Raw genomic sequence first — 9,231 nt, forward strand, 5'->3', positions numbered from 1 at the left:
AATTCATCTGCTGAATTCATGGCACTTTCATCAGTTGTGCAAGAAGCTGTTTGGCTTAAATATTTTTTGATCCACTTGGATGTGTATAATAATGTTGTTGAACCTGTCACAATCAATTGTGATAATCATGCTACAACAACATACATAAAAGATCCATAGTATCATGAGAAGACGAAATATATTGACATAAATATAATTTTATAAGAGACATGGTTGTACAAAAGAAAGTGAACATGAATTACATATCCACAAATCAAATGATCATAGATTTCTTAACAAAACCCATAACTTGTTATGTTTATGAAAGACATGTAAAGTCATTATGTTTAAGTAGATGTTGATGTATTTATTTTTATTTTTCTCTATCATGTTGATGTAAATTTACATTATTGAGGTTAATGTTGATTAATGCCTAATTCTTTATTTTGTTGGTTCATATACATATATCATTTTTCTTTATATGATGTATATTAATTTTTAAGGATGAAAAATTTGTCAAACAAACAAAAAGATTGGTCTATTCACATAGGCTGTCGCCTCTAATGTCTAAGTGACAAGTAGTAGAGATGAGACAGTTATAAGTTTATTATTGTCAGAAGTGATGATAAAAGAGAGCTGGAGGTTTATAATCAGAATGTTATTTGTTAGATTGTATTTAATCAAATGTGATTAAAATAAATTAGTCTGTTTCTAATGCCAGATGTGAGTTCTAAAGAATTAAATGATTGAGTAGATTTGTGAACTCAAAGCTATTATGAATTTTCTTAAGTATCATTTGCACAGTATTTACTTTATAAAAGACATACGCTCCACGGAAAAGGAGTCAACACTTTGATACACGTTTCATACCATGTATGCATAAAGTGATCCATAAGGGCGACACAAGTTTAGTCTCTACTTGCTATCATGTGAAGCCCTGAAAAATTTAAGTAATTTTTCACATTGTACCCTCATGACTTTCAGTTTCTTGAGATTTAATTTAGTGTTTCCTATCTTAGTACGTTGGTAAGAGATAATGGCTGATTCAGCCTAGCGAGACATTTCTAGAAAGACATATCACTTTAAGATTAAGCAATTAATGAGATGAGGAAGATCATTAAATATTATCATAATTGATTGTGTTGATTGATGTCCTTTATGTTTGTTTATGAGACAAGTACATAATGATGAACCCAAGATTAAGAAAAAAAGACGATGAGAAATATGAATGTAATATATGATCTAGGATATTGCATACTATAATCTACTCTAAGTTTCATTCATCGGGATGTTATATATTCCTAACACATATATAACAACGAATCTCTTGAAGTATGCACCGGTCACACGGTCTAGTCATTACGTATGAATGTTACAGAATAGGAATGAGAGTTGACCCACTATATTTATGAGCGGGAGATGAAGGATATTGGATCGGGTCATCCATGTGGGTCAATCCGGATCCATGTGTAGAGAAATTAAATATATAATTATGTATTATATATTAGTAAATAAAAGAAAGAGACACAAGTATTTGAAGAGTTGTGTCCCTTTAGAATTATAAAAGATTTCTCGCAGGAGAAATCAATGCATCTTTTCATTCTCTGCAAGAAAGAAAATGGACAGAAAAAACTTCTTTTTCCTTCTCTAATTCCTCTCAAGTTTGAGTGAAAATTCTTTGAAGATTTCTTCTCCGAAAAGTATTGAAACAACTCTATAACAAGGTATGATTCATAGACTATAATCTTTCGATGTACTTCATCTTTTATACATGTAATTGCGCTATTAGACTAGTGAAACAAACTCAATAATCCTGCAAATTATGTGTTTGATTAGATTCTTCACATCATCTAGATATTTTGTTACCGCCGACTCTAAGGAATAGATTCAATCAGTTTCAACTTGTGGGATTTCGCCCTTGATTTTAAATGACATTGGCAGGAAAGAATGGAGAATAGTTGAGATACATGAAATTCGTGAAGGAGAATATATCTATGAGAGTCGTCACACTTGTGCTATGCTAAATCTTGTGGAGAGTATTTGGTCCTTGAGATAACTTCTACTATGATTGAAGAGCTTAGCCAGTCTGGATTTCCAACGCCTCAGGAAACTGGTCAAGATAGATGATAACACCTTTGTCCCCTTTCCCTTACCAGTAGGGCAATCTTCTTTCATGACCTTCACCCCACTAAGAAATAGAATGAGTCATTTTTTTTTCTAAGTGAATCTTTCCTTGAACATTTGGATAGATGATCTACTCATAAAGCAGATGTTATTAGTATATGCTTTATTTTATCTCTGTTTTAAAATAATTTAATAAGCTTTTCTCTTCGATCTTTTTTATTAAGCATAGATATATGCAGCTTTCTTTTAGTAAATTTTAACATGCAGTTTCACATGACTAATTTGCAATATGCACTACTAATGTACTTAAAGTATATCTGCCATTTATGAGTAATTAGAGGTGAAATGTCATGATAAGATTAGCTAATCATTAATTTGGTAAAAATAATGATAATGAACCTTGTATAATATTAGTTAAACTACACTGATTGTATAAAAAATCTTTTCATGTTAATGTTTGTCCATACTTTACACCGTAGTGCATTGCAGAAACACTGCTCAAATAGATAAAGCACAAAATTTGGCTCTCTCCGGTGCCCCTCAACATGCCTTGAAGCCTGAGAATATGATGGTTGGCCATGAAAAATAATTCGAGATGATGCAGGATCATCTTTCCAAGGAGAGATTTGACCTATTTGTCTCGATTGATGTATTGGTAGGACAACTTTGGCTACCAAAATTTACAGCGATCCACTCATTATATCTCGCTTTGACATTCGTGCAAAAGCTCCTGTATCACTTGAGTATCGTGCCAGTAATATGCTCTTATGCGTTCTTTCTTCTATAAGTGAAAAGACTGATGAATCTCATGAGGGCAGTGAATAAATGGGAGAGTGTTGCAAAGAATGTAAGTTCAACGGTAAGCACAGATGTTGATGTTCAACGCATGAGAGTACTAGCTTTGAGTTTCCATCACCCGCCTCATCACCTAAAATCATGTTTTCTGTATTTTTCAATCTTCGAGAAGATGAACTAGTTTTTCTGATAAACTTGTGGAAATATGGGAGATGGAGGGATTTGTGAAGGTAGAAGCGATGAAAAGCGTAGAATAAGTAACAGATATGACCCGTGAACTTTTCTTGAGAGAAGCTCGAAACATGAATATTGTGATTGTTAAGAGAGAAAATAATAATCAACGTCCATGTGCTCAGTCCATGCATTTTTCCTCTGTGAACATGTCTGACAACTGTTATTAAGAAAAAAATTGGATAGGTATCCTAATAATCTATTTTAGGGGGCATCGGTCCACGGCAAAGCTGTTGGGTTTCAAGCTATCAAGAGTACTAGATCTTGCTTCAATGAGTTGTCATACTTTTCCCAGTTGGATTCCTGTTTTAATTCACTTGAGATACCTATTGTTGGAACCTTGAAGTTTTGATGAATGACAATATGAATGAAACGAGTTGATATACGTGTTCCACTGATCCGACAAGTTCAAAAGTGCAGTCTAAGATATAGATAATTAAAAATCAGAATGAGTTAAATCAGTGCAACTGGAAACTTTAACTTACAGATCACGTGGGGAATATAATAAGTTGAATTTAATTCAAACACTTGATGATAAGGGAAAGGAAGTTGAGTTGAAAAATGAGTCCTATGTGAAGAAGTAGTTTCACTTCTGAGCATATATCCTTAAAAGTCCTATGTGTAGAAGGAGAAAGATTCTGAAAATTGAAGAAGACTATACAAAACGTACAATTTGAAGGACTCTTTGGAGATTGGAGTTTGACTACAACACTAAGGAGACAAGAGTTGGAATTAAAGAAGGAGTCTTACTTGAAATAGAACTCTATGCAATGAGAGTTTTGATTGAACGGGGAGTTTGAAATAAAGAATGACTCTTTGAAGAGTTGTGCTTAAATAGAAGATGCATCAGATAAACTGCGCACTTACAGAGAGAGAAAAGGCTAAACACGAGCAAATTGAGAAAGTTCATAATTGAGAGAATTCTGACTGAAGATTCGAGTGTTTCCAGTACAAAGGAACAGATTGACGAACCTGTTTCACAGGACAGAACTTTATAGTTCATGAGTCAGTTTAAATGTATTGTTCTTATTGAGTTGTAATTTATTTCTTTCCTAGATTGATTATTTAGGAACAATACTGATCTCAGTTAACTTCAAGTTTGGGATAACTCGAAGTGGGTTCAACAGTCAAGGGTGATTGTTGAGTTATAGGAATTAGAGTTTATGATTACTAGTTGTTGAGTTATAGGAATTAGAGTTTATGATTCCTAGTTATTGAGGTATAGGAATTATAGTTTATAATTTCTAGTTGTTGGTTACAAGAGTTTTGTAATCAATTGTTGTTGAGGCTCAGAGTTATTTAGTGAAGTTGGGGTTAAATCCTGTAAAGGTATAGGTCGTGATTTTTTACACCTTTTTGAGCCGGGTGTTTTCCACGTAAAAATCATTGTGTTCTTCACTTCCTATTTTACTGCTTCCTTAGAACACGTCAGACAATTCCATCCATAGGAAACTCTTACATTAAAGTCACTGGTCAGTAGGGCACGTACTTTAACAAGTGAGATCAGAGCAAGATTGTCTTAAAAAGGGCTAGCACCTAAGACAAAGATCAATATGATGAATTCCGCACCACCTACTGATCATAGTGAAGGTCAATCCACTATTAGACCTCCACTTTTTGATCATCTTAGTCTGTGGACTAGAAGCGACTGAATACAACAGAGTGTCAAACTGTACCACTGCTAAGCAAATCTGGGATGCACTGGTCAATGAACATGAGGGTACCTCTCAGGTAAGAAAATCAAGATTGCTCTTCTTTTTTACTGAATACGAAGCTTTTAAGATGAATGAGAATGAAACCTTGCATGAAATAATGACAAGGTTTACTGCCTTGACAAATGAGTTGATTTCTTTAGGAAAAGTCATCACTGTTGAAGAACAAGTTGAAAAGGTGTTGAGGGTGCTACCAAAATCAAAATGGAATGTTAAAATGACTGCTATTAAGGAGGCAAATAAGGATCTCATAGGTATGACACTAGATGAACTAATAGGGAATCTGAGAACTTATGAAATGGAAATTGATGGAACTAAAGAGCTAGCAACCCCTGAGGATACCTTAGCTCTGAAGGCATCTGTCAGTGATAAAGAAATTGAACTTGATGAAAAGTTGCCTTTATAGCTAAGAACTTCAACAAATTCTTCAAAAAGAAGAAGGAAACAGGTAGTAAGAAATGGTTCAATGACAATCCAAATAGATGTTTCAAGTTTGGTAAGACTGATCATCAGATCAGGGATTGTCCTGTCTGGGAAATAGAATGGAGAAAGGAAAGGGCTGGAAAGGAATTGAAAGAAAAAAACAAAAAGAGGGAAGAATATGCAATGGTAGCAGCTTAGAGATCTGACTCAGATGATGATGAAGTTGATAAAACAACACTCATAGCTCTTGAAAGAAGAAGATGATGCTTCTGAGGTAAGTATACTTGAACTTAAAGAAAAGTTGCATTTGTTTTCTAAAACAAAACTTATTTCCTTAATGAGTTCTCTAATTGGTGATTTCCAAGAATTAACTTCTGATAGGGATGAGTTATTAAACAATCTTGCAAGTCTCAAGTTTGATTTTATTGATCTAGAAACTTGTAAGAACACTGTTGAAAAGGAAAACTGCACTCTTAAGGAACATGTTAGCAGACTTGATTCATCAAACCTGACCCTCAGATCTGAAATCTTGAAACTGATTCTTTCTGAAAAAAGAAAAAAGGTCAAAAGTGAGGAACAAGAAAAAATTGAGTCAGAATTGACTAAGATTAAACATGAATACTTTTGTGAAAAAGAAAAGGTTAGTCAATTGAGTCAAGAATTTTCTAAATTGAAACTTGATCTTGAAAGAGCTAATAGATGGACACATTCTTCAAGAATTGTTTATAAGTTAGGTCAAAGAATTCACATTGAAAAGGATGGGTTGGGCTTTTATAAAAGTTCAAATGCTATTAAAGATCTGTGTTATATTTGTGGTAACCAGGGGCATCCAACCACTGAATGTCCAGTTGCAGCAAAAAGCAAATTAAGAAGCATAAGCCTAGCAAAAAAATCTGATTCCATGTTAGCACATGCTAACAAGAAGGTCAAATTTGGTCAGAGAAACAGGTCACATAACCTGTTGCCTCGATGGGCTAGAAGGAACCTCATACATCCTTTTTCTCATAAGAAAGGACCCAAGCTTGTCTGGATGCCTAAAGTTAACCCCTAATTTGTTTTGCACATGAGAGTGAAAAGAGGCAAGAAAAATTTGTACATGGATAAAGCTTGCTTAAGGTATAAGACTGGAAGCAAATAAAGTTTCTTTCACTCACCACATTTAAAGAGGGAATGGATCTTTTGGAGATGGCAAAAAAAAAAGAAGAGAGGATGACAGTGAAACTGATGAGCATGCACAGGAACATGTTGTACCACCTGGTTCAACTGTTGTATAGACTGAGGGTATATTGACAGGGGGAACAACAAATCAAGAAATTGATGCATCAATAACACCAACACAAGATGATGATAATTTTGTTGGTAATTCATAAGAATTGGTGTTATCACAAGAATCTTGAGATATCTCATGGAAATCAATATTGACTATGTGGGTTAATTAAATTACTGGAGAAGCACCAAAGACACTAAGTAGAGAGCATTTTGAAAGGAATCAGTTAGATTTGGGGATGATTAAAATTGCATAAACTCTCCTCAATGATTAACTAGAATAACCATTTTTCTTTTAATTCTTATTAGTTAAAATGTTATTCAATTCAGTTTTGCACATTTAGTTGTGTGTCCCGATTCCAGATTTTTGACTCTTCTAACCTAATTTTGTATTAGATTGTGCAGAAAATAGGTAAAGCAAGTAATTGTGACCACAAAGTTCTTCTTATCAGGTATACTCTACACTGACATAAGCATAGGCTGTCTAAGTTGAAACAGTTAAGCACACCTGTTCCATTCCTCACACTTCATCCTCCCCTTGTCTTATGATGTTGACGAATTGGTTGACCAAATTTTCTTTGACTCTCTATAAATGGTTGTGCACAAATGTGTTAATCCTACATCAGAAATTCCTTCTTCTCTCTCAACCAAAATATCAGTTTTGTGCCATGGATTCGCTAAGCTTGATCATCAATCACATGCAACATATGTTTCTGAAGAATGAAAAGGGATATGCTTTCCCTTTTAGTTCCTAATTGGCTTAAATTTTGTAGGATTTCTCAGTCCTAGTTTAGGTTTGACTTTTCAAACAACAATAGATATTTTTGAACAGATGAATCATACTGCTCTACCTGATTTAATAAGGAGGGCTAAAACTCATTGCAAAAAATAAATTCTGAACTAGAAGCTGCATTTGACAGTCATAAAGCAGAATAATTGATCCTTTAGGCTAGGATCATGACTTTGAAGCTTGACCTTGATTATGAAAGGGAAGAAAATGTTGAAGTCATTCGTCAATTGGCACAATTGATAACACCTATTCCACTTTCCTCATCATCTCCTCACTATTCGTATCCTTAGCCATGTCCCACTTTTATACCATATTTTTTTTTATTAATGCTCAGTTTTTTTGCTTTGTTCAGTACTAGCTTAAGCTTAATGTGGAACATGCTCTGGCAGTTAAATGAAATGGTTATCTGTTCTAAATTGACTCATATTTTTTCTCTCTTTAATACATTACTATGTTGGCTAAAGTCTTTGTCTGATTGTTTTGGTGATAGCCCCAGTGGCCATGAATAGCCTAACAAATCACTTTGGCTAGTATATTATTGCATTAAAATGGTTTTCAATGATGCCAAAAGGGGGAAGATAAGAGGGTTGTGCAATGTTTATAACCCATTGACTAACTTGTTTCATTCTAGTGTTTTATTCTTTAGTGCCTATAGGTGAAGATGTTTGAATGCGCAAAGACAAGAGGTTTGTCATCATCAAAAGGGAGAATTTGTTGGAACCTTGAAGTTTTGATGAATAACAATATGAATGAAACGAGTTGATATACGTGTTCCACTGATCCGACAAGTTCAAGAGTGCAGTCTACGGTATAAATAATTAAAAATCAGAATGAGTTAAATCAGTGCAACTGAAAACTTCAACTTATTGATCACGTGGGGAATAGAATAAGTTGAATTTGATTCAAACACTTGATGATAAGGGAAAGCAAGTTGAGTTGAAAAAGGAGTCCTATGTGAAGAAGTAGTTTCACTTCTGAGCATATATCCTTAAGAGTCCTATGTGTAGAAGGAGAAAGATTCTGAAAATTGAAGAAGACTATGCAAAACATACAATTTGAAGGACTCTTTGGAGATTGGAGTTTGACTACAACACTAAGGAGATAAGAGTTGGAATTAAAGAAGGAGTCTTACTTGAAATAGAACTCTATGCAATGAGAGTTCTGATTGAAGGGGGAGTTTGAAATAAAGAATGACTCTTTGAAGAGTTGTGCTTAAATAGAAGATGCATCAGTCAGAATAAACTGCGTACTTAAAGAGAGAGAAAAGTCTAAACATGAGCAAATTGAGAAAGTTCATAATTGAGAGAATTCTGACTGAAGATTCGAGTGCTTCCAGTACAAAGGAACAGATTGACGAACCTGTTTCACAGGACAGAACTTTACAGTTTATGAGTCAGTTTAAATGTATTGTTCTTATTGAGTTGTAATTTATTGCTTTCCTAGATTGATTGTTTAGGAACAGTACTGAGTTGAGTTAACTTCAAGTTTGGGATAACTCGAAGTGGGTTCAACAGTCAAGGGTGATTGTTGAGTTATAGGAATTAGAGTTTATGATTACTAGCTGTTGAGTTATAGGAATTAGGGTTTATGATTCCTAGTTATTGAAGTGTAGGAATTAGAGTTTATAATTCCTAGTTGTTGGTTACAAGAGTTTTGTAATCAGTTGTTGTTGAGGCTTAGAGTTATTTAGTGAAATTAAGGTTTAATCTTGTAGAGGTACAGGTCGTGATTTTTTACACCTTTTTGAGCCGGGTGTTTTCCACGTAAAAATCATTGTGTTCTTTACTTCCTATTTTACTGCTTCCTTGGAACACGTCAAGCAACCCATTCCATCCATAGGCAACTCTTACGTTAATGTCACTGGTCAGTAGGGCATGTACTCTAACACCTATCTTTGAGTCTTTATTCTTA

The sequence above is a fragment of the Capsicum annuum genome, chromosome 9, assembly GCF_002878395.1.
Source record: "Capsicum annuum cultivar UCD-10X-F1 chromosome 9, UCD10Xv1.1, whole genome shotgun sequence".
Lineage (NCBI taxonomy): Eukaryota > Viridiplantae > Streptophyta > Magnoliopsida > Solanales > Solanaceae > Capsicum > Capsicum annuum.